Source organism: Macaca mulatta, chromosome 20 (genome assembly GCF_049350105.2).
Source record: "Macaca mulatta isolate MMU2019108-1 chromosome 20, T2T-MMU8v2.0, whole genome shotgun sequence".
Classification (NCBI taxonomy): Eukaryota; Metazoa; Chordata; class Mammalia; order Primates; family Cercopithecidae; genus Macaca; species Macaca mulatta.
The window spans coordinates 26,932,732-26,947,043 of NC_133425.1; the positions used below are offsets into that span (position 1 = coordinate 26,932,732).

At 43.4% G+C, this 14,312-nt stretch overlaps 1 pseudogene; it reads right to left on the reverse strand.

Moving 5' to 3' along the window:
- Positions 1–9,536: 9,536 nt before the first annotated feature.
- Positions 9,537–13,186, reverse strand: LOC106994981 (uncharacterized; annotated as a pseudogene).
- Between the last annotated feature and the right edge of the window lie 1,126 nt (positions 13,187–14,312).

A 14,312-nucleotide genomic window follows, 5' to 3' on the forward strand; every position in this document is an offset into this window, starting at 1 on the left:
CTCTGTGAAAGGGAAGCCAGCCTGTGCCAAAGTTGCAGTGGACAGCCAGCAGCTGCGGTGGCAGTTTCCCCAGCGACAGAGGCCGGTTCCTGGAAAACTAAACTTGGCATCCTCTGTGGCTTATCTTCTCCTTTCCAATCAGACCCAGGCACGTGGGCCACATTCCCTCATCTGCAGATGGTCTCCCAGGGCCCTACAAGGCCCCAGCCCAGTTGGATGGGGACCAAGGGTAGCTTGCTCTCATCACTCCCCTTCTGAGAGCCTCCCGTGGTTCTGGCCATCGATGGGGTGGGGTTCTGCTCCTGCTGCTGTGCAGGGAAGCTTCTCCAGGCTCTGGCACTGTCTTTGCCAGCAGGCTACGGCCTCAACACTTCCTCCTTGTTCTGGTGGCCCCCTCTGCCCTCCCCACCCACACCAGGGCCCTCATCATTCCCCGAACAGGCGGGGCAGTCACGCCCTCACGTCTTTGGCTTACCAGAGAACCAACTCCAGGCTTGGTTGGTCCTCTGCTGTGCTTCCTTCCTCTTTCAGCCAATTCTGATCTTTATAATTTTCCTTTTCTTTCTTTTGGGTTTATTTCACTGCCATTTTCTAATTTCTCGAGAGAGACGTTTGGAACATTAATTTTTAGCTTTTCTTCTTTGCTAATTTGTGAATGTTAAGGCTACAAATTTCCCTCTAAGTATTTTTTTAGCTGCAACCCACATGTTTGCATGTGGTTTTTTTTTAAAACCATTCCGTTCAAATATTTTCTAATTTTCCACTGCAATTTTTCTCATTGACTCTTGGGTGATTTAGAAATGTGTTTCTTGGTTTCCTGTCCACATTTGTGGACTGCTTTGAAATGCACTGTCCTATCTTTTCAAGGCCAGAACAAGTGACCCCTCCTCCATGCAGCCTTCCCTGACACTCCCTCCACACCATGGCCGGTATCATCAGGGGTCACTCGCATCTGCTGTCATTGCACTTTGTACCGACCACCATTCTAGCACTTTGAGGTCACACAGTAATGTATCTGTCAAGATTCTTTCAGTTTCAAGTGAAAGAAACTTACTTAATCCAAACTGGTTGAAGCCAACAGGGAACTTATTGTCCTATTTAACTAAAATGTCTTGACTTTCAGGCATAGCTGGATCAAGGGATCCTGATTCCTGATGGCCCAGTTCATCTCTTGAGTCACTTCTTCCAGGGCGACCCCATCCTGAGGCAGGTTCTCCTGTTGTGGCCACAGAGACACACAGCAGCTACAGGGAACACGTGAACACACTCTCCTGGCTTCAAGTGCAGAGTCTTTGCCCCGATCAATCCCTCTAGAGTCTCATGGGATCTCTTAGACTCTGACTGGATCCATTAATGTGGCTAAGGGAATATAGTGGATTTGTTTAGGCTAGGGTCATGCTCTCCCCTAGGGAAAGGAACTGAGAATGGATTACTGTAGATGTGATGGCTGGAGCTCAAGCAGCCATTTGGAACTAAAGGGGGCATTTGGGGGCATGATATCTCAGAAAATATTGGGATACAGTGACCAGGAGAAGAGTAAATCAGGACTAGAAAACAAAACAAAACAAAAACAAAAACAAAGACAATATGCTACTGCTGTTAATAATAATCATACTAGTCTGGTAGCAGCAACAACTGTAAGTATCTCTTTTTTTTTTTTTTTTGACGGAGTTTTGCTCTTGTCGCCCAGGCTGGAGTGCAGTGGTGCGATTTCAGATCACTGCAACCTCCACCTCTGGGGTTCAAGCAATTCTCCTGCCTCAGCCTCCTGAGTAACTGTGATTACAGGCGCCCGCCACCACGCCCGGCTAATTTTTGTAGTTTTAGTAGAGATGGGGTTTCACCATGTTGGCCAGGATGGTCTTGAACTCCTGACCTTAGATGATCTGCCTGCCTCGACCTCCCAAAGTGCTGGAATTACAGGCATAAGCCACCATGCCTGGCAGTACCTCTTATACTTAGTACATGCCACTAACCCAAGTGCTTTACTTTTAGACCTGTGTATCAGCCTTTCCGTTGAATTTAAAACCTTTGACAGTGAAAAGAAGATCTGTTTTGTTAACTGTGAAAATTTTGGAGGTGGCAGGGGAAGGAGGAGATGGGCAATTCCTCCTCTACTCTAAGACTCTAATCAGCTCAACCCACCGCAGCTCCACCCCTGACCTTGGAGGCTGGGGCTCAGCCCCAGGCTCCCCTAAGAGAAAGCTTGCAGAGGTGCCCAATCAGCTCAGTGGTTGCTGTAACCCTCTGTCTTAGCTGCTCAGGATGCTATAACAAAATGGCCAGGTGGTTTGCGCAACAGACATTTATTTCTCACAGTTCTGGAGGCTGGAAAGTCCATAATCAACAAGTTGGTCCAGGAATAACATTAGGGATCAGAATGCTAGGGAAATTCCTTTGTCTATTTGTGCCTGTTTCTGGTAGGCACACTTTCGGTGCGCCACCTGAATTCTCTGTGCAGCATCTGGAAGACTTTGGTAAACTCCCATCTCCCCAGCTCTGCAGTCAGAAAGGAAAGCCAGCTGATTCCATGCCTGATGAAGGCTTTCTTCCTGGCTGGCAGACAGCCGCCTTCTTGCTGTGAGGGAGATTGAGGGCAAACTCCCTGGTGTCTCTTCTTCTAAGGGCACTAACATTATTAGATCAGGACCCCACCCTTCTGAGCTCATTTCACCTTAATTACTTCCTTAGAGGCCTCATCTCCAAAGACAGCCATATTATAGGTTAAGGCTTCAGGATATGAATTTGGCAGGGGTTGAGAGTGGCACATTCAGTCCGTAATTTTCTCCTTCCAGGGTAAGCCCTCCTACATCTTTCTAAGAATCAGAGACAGACAGACACTCAGCATGAAAGGAGACTTCCTTGCCCTTGATCCAACCACACACTCAGTTAATCCAACCATACCCCCGCAGCGAGGAGTTGCTTACATACCACCAGGGACATTGGAGCTGTCCTCTCCAATTCATCACCTCTGACTGTGCTGGTCTGGACTTGCTCATGACCCCCATGCTGAGTCTTCTCTTTCCAAATACTTCTGTCTCATGTTTTTTTTACTGTCTCCACACCAGCTGCTCTACCTTCTCAGTCGCCTCTTCTGAATATACATCAATTTGCCAATGTTCTTTAAAAACGAAGGCCCAGAACTGGACGTAGACTGTAGGCGTGGCCAGTGCAGTGAGACTAGCCTCCCTTGTTCTGGACACCATACCTCTATTAATGCAACCCTAGGGTGCTTCAGGTTCCCCTTGGCTGTGACACACTCTTGACTTTGGGGAAATCTCGCAAGCATTTTCCATGTGACATGTTGGTTCCGTGGTTCTCATCTTCATATACATGTAATTGAACATCTGGCTTGAAGTAAAGGACATTACATGCTTCGGGGGGACCATGGCTCACATCTCTATAGATTTTTTATGCCTTCTCTTCTTTTCACTCTTTTCCTACCACACTGATGTTTTGTGACCTCTTTTTTTTCTCTTCAAAAAGGAAATAGCTTTGTTATTTTTCCCAGATTCCAGAAGATATCATTTTAAAGATCAGATAATACAGAATAATATAAAAAATTAAAAATAAAATTTCCCACCACCCAGAAATGGGCCTATTAACCTCTGGGGCTAGACTGCCCAGGTTCAAATGTTGACCCCACCACTTACCGGCTATGTGCCCGTGGACCAGTTGCTCAGTCTCCTCCACCTGTTTTCTTATGTCTAAAATGGGGATATTAAAAGGTGACTTGGGGCTGGGCACAGTAGCTCCCGCCTGTAATCCCAATACTTTAGGAGGCTGAGGCAGGAAGACCACTTAAGCCCAGGAGTTTGAGACCAGCCCTGGCAATATAACAAGACTTCATCCCTACAAAAAGATTTTTAAAACTTAACCAGGCATGGTGGTGCACACCTGTGGTCCCAGCTACTCGGGAGAGTATAGAGGGAGAATGGCTTGAGTTTGGGAGGTTGAAGCTGCAGGGATCACACCATGATCACACCACTGCACTCCAGCTTGGGCGACAGAGTGAGACCCTGTCTCAAAAATCCAAAATTAAAATAAAAGGTGGTTTTGATAGCTTAGTGCAGAGGGCAAGTCCCTTACACTGTAAACAATTTTGTATTATTGTTATTAATAATTGTGTTGGTTACAGTTCTGTTTCTTTGGAGAACACTGACTAATACAGATACATCTGTTTTAGTCAGCTCTGGCTGCCATAGCAAAATATCATAGACTGTGTGGCTTCGGTAACAGTGTATTTTCCCACACTTCTGGAGGCTGGTAGTCTAAGATCAAGGTGGTTGATGGTTGTTTCTGAACAACCTTTCTAGCTTGCAGACAGCCACCTTCTTGCTATGTCCTCACATGGCGTAGCTACAGAGTACTCTGTTTCACAGATGTTTTCTAAATTCATCCAACCCTCTCTTCATGATTCATTTCAACCTAGTCAGTACTTTATACACAGAGCATACCTGGTTTTACCTAGCATAATGTGCTTCACCCATTTGGGTACACAGATAACCCCCTTCCTCTTTTTGATAGTCACTCAAGCCCCTTGTATGGTTAGAAGTTCCAACTTCTAATAGAGACCAACCACAGTGGCTTAAACACGTAAGAGCTAATTCCTTTGTGGAATGAGAAGTCTAGAGACAAGTGATGACTGACATTTGTTCATGACCCATGATATCAGGGTCAAGTTCTCTGTGATTCTCCTGTTCTTTTTCTTTAGTTCCAAATGGCTGCTTGAGCTCCAGTCGTCACATCTACACTTTAGGCAGGGGGAAGGGGAAGAGCGGAAGGGCCACAGGGTGCTTCCAGAAGGTCCATGTGAACACTCCCACCACTAGCTGCAAGGGAAGCTGGAAAGTGGTCTATTAGCCTGGTCTGTTGCCATCCAGAATTACACTATGGTTCTGATATGAGAAAGAAGGACAAGATGGAAGCTGGAACATAATTAATTGTCCCTATCATGGCCTCTGTAGCAGATGTTGAAGCCTTCCCTTAACTTCTCAACTTTATACACCAAAGCATTTTTGCTGTGTTTGCAACTCCCTGCTTGAGGGTTCATTTTTGGCAGCAGGTGCACACAATCGGCAAGCTGGAAATGTCAAAGAGTCATGGCCCCGGAAGCAGCCCTCATCTAACAACAAATGAAGTCCTGGAAAAGAAATATCCCAGATTTCTTGTTTCTCCTTTGGGACAAGTTGGAGACATGTTCTATGTTGACTCCCAGAGGTACTCAGTGGGATTCAGCTCCAGTTGCCAACAGCAGTAACTTTCTCCTTAAAGCACCTTCTGCTCGCTTCCTCCCTTTCCCTGCCTCACTTCTCCATTCTCCTATAAGTGTTTACTAGGATTATTTCCCAAATCTATGACTTATCTTTAAATCCTTGTCTTAGAATTTGCTTCTTGGGGAACCCAACCAAGACACAACTCATGTACCAAACAGCAATTGATGTGATCAGTGACTAGGGCAGTCTGATCAGCCCATTAGAGATCCTAATTTTAGAAAGAAATTTACAAAATTCTTAGTCTTATCATCTGCTTAAATGATACCCCTATTAGTCCAGAGCCTAATACAAACCAAGATGAGCCTTTAAGGCAGGATAAACATATTCTGTCTGTGTTACTCATAACTGAGGGCACTATTTATTAGTTTTTTCTTTATATTCAGCCATTGCTCTTAAAAGAAACCTGCTGTCTCAGGGTAACTGAGAGAAAAGGGGGTTCCCGGTTTCAGCCACATGTCGCACACAATCCAGCCCTCTAGACGTCTCCTTCCTTTGTGGTTTGCTCCCCATGAAACATCCCCTGTCCCTTCTTGGCTGTGGCCCTCAGCAGACCATCTGGTCCATTAGAGGAACCCCACAATGTTGGACCTCAAAAAGGAATGCATCAGATAATACCACTGAACTTACACTTAAAATTGGATAAGACGGTACATTGTATTAGTCTGTTTTCACGCTGCTGATAAGGACATACCCAAGACTGGGTAATTTATAAAGAAAAAGAGGTTGAATGGACTCACAGTTTCATGTGGCTGGGGAGGTCTCAGAAGGCGAAGGGTACGTCTTACATGGCGGCAGACAGGAGACAATGAGAGCCCGTGAAAGGGGTTTCTCTTTATAAAACCATCAGATCTCATGAGACTTATTCACTACCACAAGAATAGTATAGGAAAAACCACCGCCATGATTCAATTATCTCCCACCGGGTCCCTCCCACAACATGTGGGAACTGTGGGAGCTACAATCCAAGATGAGGCTTGGGTGGGGACACAGCCAAACCATATCGTACATGTCATGTGATGTGTATTTATTACAATAAAAATTAATTCAAAAAAATGAATGGATGAGGAAGGAGTTGTCTGAGAAGAATTTTCAAGGATCTAAATAAATGGAGAGAGTGCCTATATCCAGGATTGAAAGTCTCCAAGTTTTTGAGGTGGCAGATTTCCTCAAATGGATCTACTGATTCAAGACAATCCTTGCCAAAATCCCAGTAGGAGTTTTTGCAGAAATTAGCAAGCTGAAACTTATATGGAATTTAATATTTATAATGGAAATGCAAAGGACTCAGAATGGCCAAAACAATTCTGAAAAAGCAGAACAAATTTGGAAGACTCCTACTTCCTGATTTCAAAACTTACTGCAAAGCTACGGTAATCAAGGCAGTGTGGTGCTAGTAAATGGATAGACATATAAAGCAATGGATCAGAATATAGGGTCCAGAAATTAACCCATATATGTATAGTCAATTATCAAAATAGGTGCCAGGGCATTTCAATGGGGAAAGGACAATCTTTTCGAAATATTGTGCTGAAACATTTAGATATTTATATGAAAAGAGATAAATTTAGATCATGACCTCACATCACTCACAAAATTAACTCAAAATCATAATTTTAAAAAGGTAAGGCCAGGCTCGGTGGCTCACTTTGGGAGGTTGAGGCGGGTGGATCACTTGAGCCCAGGAGTTCAAGACCAGCCTGAGCAACATGGAGAAACCCCATCTCTACCAAAAATACAAAAATTAGTTGGGCATGTGGTGTGCACCTGTAGTCCCAGCTACTCAGGAGGCTGAGGCAGGAGAATAGCTTGAACCCGGAAGGTGGAGGTTGCAGTGACCTGAGATTGCAGTGAGCCACTAGACTCCAGTCTGGGCGACAGAGCAAAACCTTGCCTCAGAAAAGAAATAAATAATAAAAAATAAAAATGCAAGACTAAAACAATTAAACTTTTAGAAGAAAACATGAGAGGAGATTTTTGCTACCTTGGTTTAGGTGAAGATTTCTTGGATATGGCACCAAAAGTCCAATCCACAAAAGAAAAAAAATTGATAAATTTGGTTTCAATAAAATTTAAAAGGGTTATGCTTCCAAAAAAAAAAAAAAAACCACCATTAAGTACATTATTAAAAAATGGCAGAGTAAGGAACTCCAAGGATCGATTCCTCCACTAAAGCAAACATTAAGCTGGAAGAAACTGTCAGAAGAAAGTCTTTTGGAACTCTGAAATGTAATCAAAACCTTTTAGCAACCAGAAGAGGCTGCTAATCCTTGGTAAGAAAATATTGTAGCATTTTTACTTACTTGCCTACCGTCTCACATTCATTAGCTCAGTCGTGGCTGTGAGTACAGTAGCCTGCATTCTTGGCATGGCTTGGTGGTACCAGAAAGAATAAGACAAGCCTTGGTCTCAAAGAATTGTGTTTCTACATTTTGATCTGTCTGGCCTCTCCCTAAAGGATCCACTCAGGTGCTTGCCTTTGTTTTGCCCTCCCCCTTCCCTTGAACTCTAGGCTGGAGCAGCTTCCCAGGCAATGTCTGTTGAAAAACTTTAAAGACACAAACTACCCATGTGGGGCAAGGGATGACAGACAAAGAAGCAGAGACCAAAAAGCTGGAGAAGAAAACGACTAAGGAGGAATACATAGGGGGGAATAAGGGCTTTGAAAAGCTTCCGTGTATACCAGGGAATCTAGAATATAACACATACGCACAGGGCTGAAGTCATGCACAGAAATGATATGAGATGACCCTAGGCTTGCACCTCTGGCTAATTAGGCTCTGCACAAGCACAGGTGAAGGCTAAGACAGAGTTGTAGTCTGCTTGGTTAAGTGTTAAAGGAGTATCCCAGCTCAGAGCCAATTTACAAAGACTGGTGGAATATCTTTTATTTTGTTTTTCCTTTTGGCTGCAGGTATTTAAGGAAACCTCTTACAGATCACTGACTAACTGCTGAGATAACAGAATGGAGACTTCAGTGAACATACACAACAAAGGATAGAGTCTTTGCAAAAATAGTTTGGAAAAGTCACTAAATAAATGAATGGCTGAAGCTCACAGCAAACGACAAAAGCAAGCCTTGTGGACAGGGGAAGGGAGAATGTGATTTCTAGAATTACCGCATTGTAACATTCAAAGTGCCAAGTTTCCAACAAAAACCTATAAGGTATACAAAGGAACAGGAAGACCCAGCCCATTCACAGGGGGGAAAAATGGATAGAAAATGTCCCTAAAGAAGTCCAAACATTAGAGCTGCTAGACAAAGACACTGAATAAATTGTCTTAAATATGCTCAAAGAGCTAAAGGAAACCATAAGGGAAGAACTAAGGTAAACCAGAACTACGTGTGAACAAGTAGAGAATATCAATAAGAGCTAGACATTATTTAAAATAACCAAATAGAAATTTCAGACCCGAAAAATATAATAGCCAAAATGAAAAATTTATTAGAAGGCTTCAACACCAGATTTGAGTAGGCAGAAGAAAGAATCAATAAACTTGAAGCTAGGTAGATTGAAATCATCTAGTCTGAGGTGCATAAAGTAAAAAGGAAGGAAAATAAACAGAGCCTGAGAGAACTGTGAGACACCATTAAGTGTATAAACATATGCATTATGTGAATCCCAGAAGGAGAAGAAAGGACCAGAAAGAATATTTGAATAAAGGTCAAACATTTCCAAAATTTGATGAAAGATATGAATATATACATCCAAGAAGCTCAGTGAACTCCAACTAGGATAAAACCAAAGAAATCTACACCAGGACATTATAATCAAACCATTGAAAGACAAAGACAAATCGAGAATCTAGAGACTAGCAAGAGAGAAGTAACTTGTCACATACAAGGGGCCCTCAACAAGATTAATGACCAAAGTCTCATCAGAAGCCCCAAGGCCAGAAGACAGAAGGATGATACATATATATTTTTCATAATTGAGATTTTATTGCTTGAAGATCAGTACAGACATTTCAATTTGTACACAATTCTTAACGTATGTAATGCACTTCTAAAAAGCCATGTATTGTAATTCTTTTTTAAAGTTATTCCAGTGACTTCCCAGCTTAAAATTTGGAAGCAAATTTTCTTTAAGAGGCTATCAAGTACCAGTATCTTCACATGTTGGTCAGCTGTTACATGTGGCCCACCAGTTCGCAACTGGATGGCATGTATACTACACATTCAAATTTGTAATCTTTCACAGCACAGTAACAAAGTTACTAGGAAAACAGGACTACCACAACCAAAGATGTTACAGAGTGCGCACAATTCTGACAGGGAGCGCCATGATCAAATAGTGGTTTTCTTTAGGAAACAATTCTACTAAAAAACAACATGGGAATAGAAGTAATTTAAAATGTTCAAGACACTCAACGCAGGACTGACTCCATATTGCCATTTAATATGCTTTGTATTCTAGGATATAAAAACTAACCCCCCATCTATGGAATGTTAAGCTGACACCCGAGACAGCCAAAGTCTCCCATAATTCAATATCCCACACTATTTTCTGGTTGTACCAAAAGACAAACAACCAGCAAATGATTTCACCTCTTAAAAAAAGGCATTTACACTTAAAAAATGGGATGAGGTGGGATTCCCTCCTTCTTAAAAATGTTTCTAGAGCTACTAAAAAACTTCCATTTACAAGATAGTTGATAAAAATATTGCTCTGAATTGTACAAGAAGGGAGACAGGGACCACTGGTAAGACATGGTATATGGTATTAATCAGACTTGGCTTCTTTCTCTCCTGCTTCATCAGAGGCTGGACGCTCCTCAGTTTTCGTTTCCCTGTTTTCTGCAGGTAAATCTTTAGTTTCTTGGTTAGCCACTTGGGCCTGTTTCCCTTTGCTCCCCTTTTCCCTTTTGTTTGCACTTTTTTGTCTGAAGATTTATCCTTCGCTGCTGCCTTTTTCGGCTTCGCTTCCACTTTTGCAGGAAGTTTAGCTGACAACGGCGCCCATCTCCTCTTGGGCTCTTTCTCGGCGGCCCCTTGGGCGGGGGGCGGTGGGGGGAAGGCGCCTGCGGGGTGCCTGCGGACCGTGGCGCGCAGAGAGCCTTCGCGAAACAGGGCTGCCTGGCCGCTGCCACTCCTCCCGCCGCCCGAGCTATGATATATTTAAAGTGCTGAAGGAAAAAATCCTGCCAACTGAGAATTCTTTATCTGGCACAACTATCTTTCCAAAATGATTAAGAAATTAAAACATTCAAAGATTGAAAAAAAGGTGAAGTAGTTCATCACCAGCAGGCTTTCCCTATGAAAAACACTAAAGAGAGTCTTTCAGGCTGAGCTGCAAGGACACTAGACAGTAAATCAAAGCCATATGAATAAATACAGAACACCAGTAAAGGTAAATATAAAAACTAGTATAATTGTATTTTTGGCTTATGACTCCTCTGTTTCCTATACTATTTAAAAGATACATACATAAAAATAATTATAAATCTATGCTAATGAGCACATGCCACATAAAGATGTAGTTTGTGACAATGACAACAAAAGAGGGGCAGGGATAGAAGTAGAATAGAGTAGAGGGAGCTGTATAGGAATAGAGTTTTTATATTGCTATTTAAACCAAGTTGTTATTGATTCAGACTATATTGTTATAAATTTCCTGTTAAGTGTAAACCTCGGCCGGGCGCGGTGGCTCAAGCCTGTAATCCCAGCACTTTGAGAGGCCGAGACGGGCGGATCACAAGGTCAGGAGATCAAGACCATCCTGGCTAACACGGTGAAACCTCGTCTCTACTAAAAAATACAAAAAATTAGCCGGGCGTGGTGGCGGGCGCCTGTGGTCCCAGCTACTCAGGAGGCTGAGGCAGGAGAATGGTGTGAACCCGGGAGGCGGAGCTTGCAGTGAGCTGAGATCGTGCCACTGCACTCCAGCCTGGGTGACAGAGTGAGACTCCATCTCAAAAAAAAAAAAAAAAAAAAAAAAATCAACAGCAAATGACAAGCAATCAAATTTAAAAATTGGCAAGGGGCTGGGCGCAGTGGCTTACACCTGTAATCCCAGCACTTTGGGGGGCTGAGGCGGGTGGATCATCTGAGGTTAGGGGTTTGAGACCAGCCTGGCCAACATGGTGAAAACCTGTCTCTACCAAAAACACAAAAATCAGATAGACATGATGGCACACATCTGTAAACCCAGCTACTTGGGAGGCCGAGGCACAAGAATCACTTGAACCCAAAAGGTAGAGGTTTCAGTGAGCCAAGATCACACCACCGCACTCCAGTGTGGGAGACAGAGCAAGACTCTGTCTAAAACTAATAATAAAATAAATAAAATTTGGCAAAGGACTTGAACAGACATTACTCCAAACAAGATATACAAATGACTAGCAAGCACACGAAAAGATGCTTACCATCATTAGCCATTAGGGAAATGCAAATCAAAACCACAATGAGATACCACTTTGCATCCGCTAGGATGGCTATAAGAAAAACCAATAGAAAACACATGTTGTCCAGGACGTAGAGAAATGGGGACCTTCAGACATTGCTGGTGGGAATATAATACAGGGCAGCTGCTGTGAAAAACAGTTTGTCAGTTTCTTAATAAGTTAAACTTAGAATTACCTTGTAACCCAGCAAGTCTCCTCCTGGGTATATCCAAAAGATTTGAAAATTCATGTGTACACAAAGACTCGCATGCAAGTGTTCATCGCATGCTTGTTTGTAATAAAGGAAAAAGTGGACATACTCCAAATGTCCATCATCTCATGAAAGGATAAATTGTGTGGCATATCTATGCAACATAATATTCTTCAGCAATAAAAATGATTATTTATTTATTTATTTATTTATTTATTTATTTATTGAGATGGAGTCTCGCTCTGTCTCCCAGGTTGGAGTGCAGTGGCACCATCTCTGCTCACTGCAACCTCCACTTCCCGGGTTCACGCAATTCTCCTGCCTCAGCCTCCCAAGCAGCGGGGACTACAGGCGTGTGCAACCACACCAGGCTAATTATTGTATTTTTAGCAGAGGTGGGGTTTTACCATGTTGTCCAAGCTGGTCTCGAACTCCTGATCTCAAGTGATCCTCCCACCTTGGCCTCCCAAAGTGTTGTGATTATAGGTATGAGCCACCGTGCCTGGCCTAAAAATGGAGTTTTAGATACGTGATGCCTCAAACACGCAAGGCTGAATGAAAGAAACTAAACACAAAAGACAACATATTGATATGAGATGCCCAGGAAAAAAAAAAAAAAAGCAAAATCAGTAAAGACATAAAGTAGATGAGTGGCTCTGGGAGTGGGAATGGAGATTGACTACAAGCAGGCACAAGGAATCTTTCAGGGGTGATGGGATTGTTTTAAAATTGGATCGTGGTTATAATTGCACAATTCGATAAATTCACTAAAAGTCATTGAACTGTACACTTACAGTGGCTTGATATTATGTTATGTAAAGCACAGCTAAATAAAGCTCTTAAAATAAAAATATAAAAGAGGAAATGGGTTGAGGGAGGGGGTGTGTCAATTTTTTTTTCCCAGGAGGCCCCCTGGCTGAAATGCAAATGTGACCACTTCCTCCCCACTGACCAGCTATGAGTACTGAGGCATGGTTGGAGGGCCACTGAGATCCTATAGCACCCTCCTTCCAAGGATATAGGGGCCATACTTATGAGACATTTACAGACCCAGAGGAACCCCTCAAGGTACCACATGCCTATTTCTGAGGGGACTCATGTTTACCCCAATGGACATGGGCCTGGCAGCTCCAAATGCATCTACTTTTTAAGCACCAAGGGACTGTGACCCCTGCTGATCCCACCCACTCCCGAACTCCTGGTCTGAATTGAAAATGTAAACTGGATTAAGTCACTCCTAAGATGAAACCCTCCAATGATGACTTTCCATCTCCTTTGGAACAGTCTACCTTCCTCACCCGAAACTGTGAAGTCCCATGTGGCGTAGATGTGTGATTTCCACGCCTTCACCTTCTACTATTCCTCCATTTGCTCCCTGTATTCCGCCATGCTGTTCTCAAGTTCCTGGAGCCAGCCACATTCTTTCCTACCTCAGTGCCTTTGCACTTGCAGGTCCTTCTGCTGATAATGTTCTTCCCATGGCTGGTCCCTTCTTAGCACCTAGTGTACCCCCAAATGTCACAACCTTGATCTCTCATTGGTTTTCTATGACATTTAGTACAGTTTACATTGAGTTTGTCTGTTGCTTCTTTTTGTCTACCTCTCCCTACTAGTGTATAGGCTCCATGGGGGCTGTCACCATGTGTATATTTCTGTGGGCTATCCCCAGGACATAGCAAGCTGTGTGACCTTGGACAAGTCACTTAACCTCTCTGAGCCTGCTCAATAAATATTAAGGGGAGGAAGCAAGGAATGGCTGGGTGGGTGGGTGCAGAGAAGAATGAATGGGTGGATAGGTAGGTGGGTGGGTAGAAAGAAGGTAGATAAAAGAAGGAAGGCAGGCAGGAGGGAGGGAGGAAAAACTGAATATCCTTGTTTTAATACACACCCCAGAGCAGTGCAGTGAGTTAACAAGAGTACGGGTTCTGGAGCCCAAATGACTGAGTTCAAATCCCAACTCTGCCACTCACCAGCTGTGTGACCTTGGACAAGTCACTTAACCTCTCTGAGCCTCAGTTTCCTCATGTGTAAAAGAGGGACAATGATGATGATGATGATAACTATCTTCTAGACTCATTCTTTTTCATTTTGGGGATTTTATTTTTGGAGACAGAGTCTTGCTCTGCTGCCCAGGCTGGAGTGCAGCACTGCAGTCATAGCTCACTGCAGCCTTCAACTCCTTGGCTCAAGTAGTCCTCCCACCTCAGTCTCCAGAGTAGCTGGGACTACAGGCATGCACCACCATGACTGTCTAATTTTTAAATTTTTTTGTAGAGACAGTGCCTTGCTATATTGCCCAGACTGGTCTGAACTCCTAGCCTCAAGCGATCCTCCCACCTCAGCCTCCTAAAATGCTGGAATGATAGGTGTGCAGCACTGCACACAGCCTTCTCGAGTATTTCTGAGGTTTAAATGAGAGGGTACATCTTTAAAGTTCTTAAAAC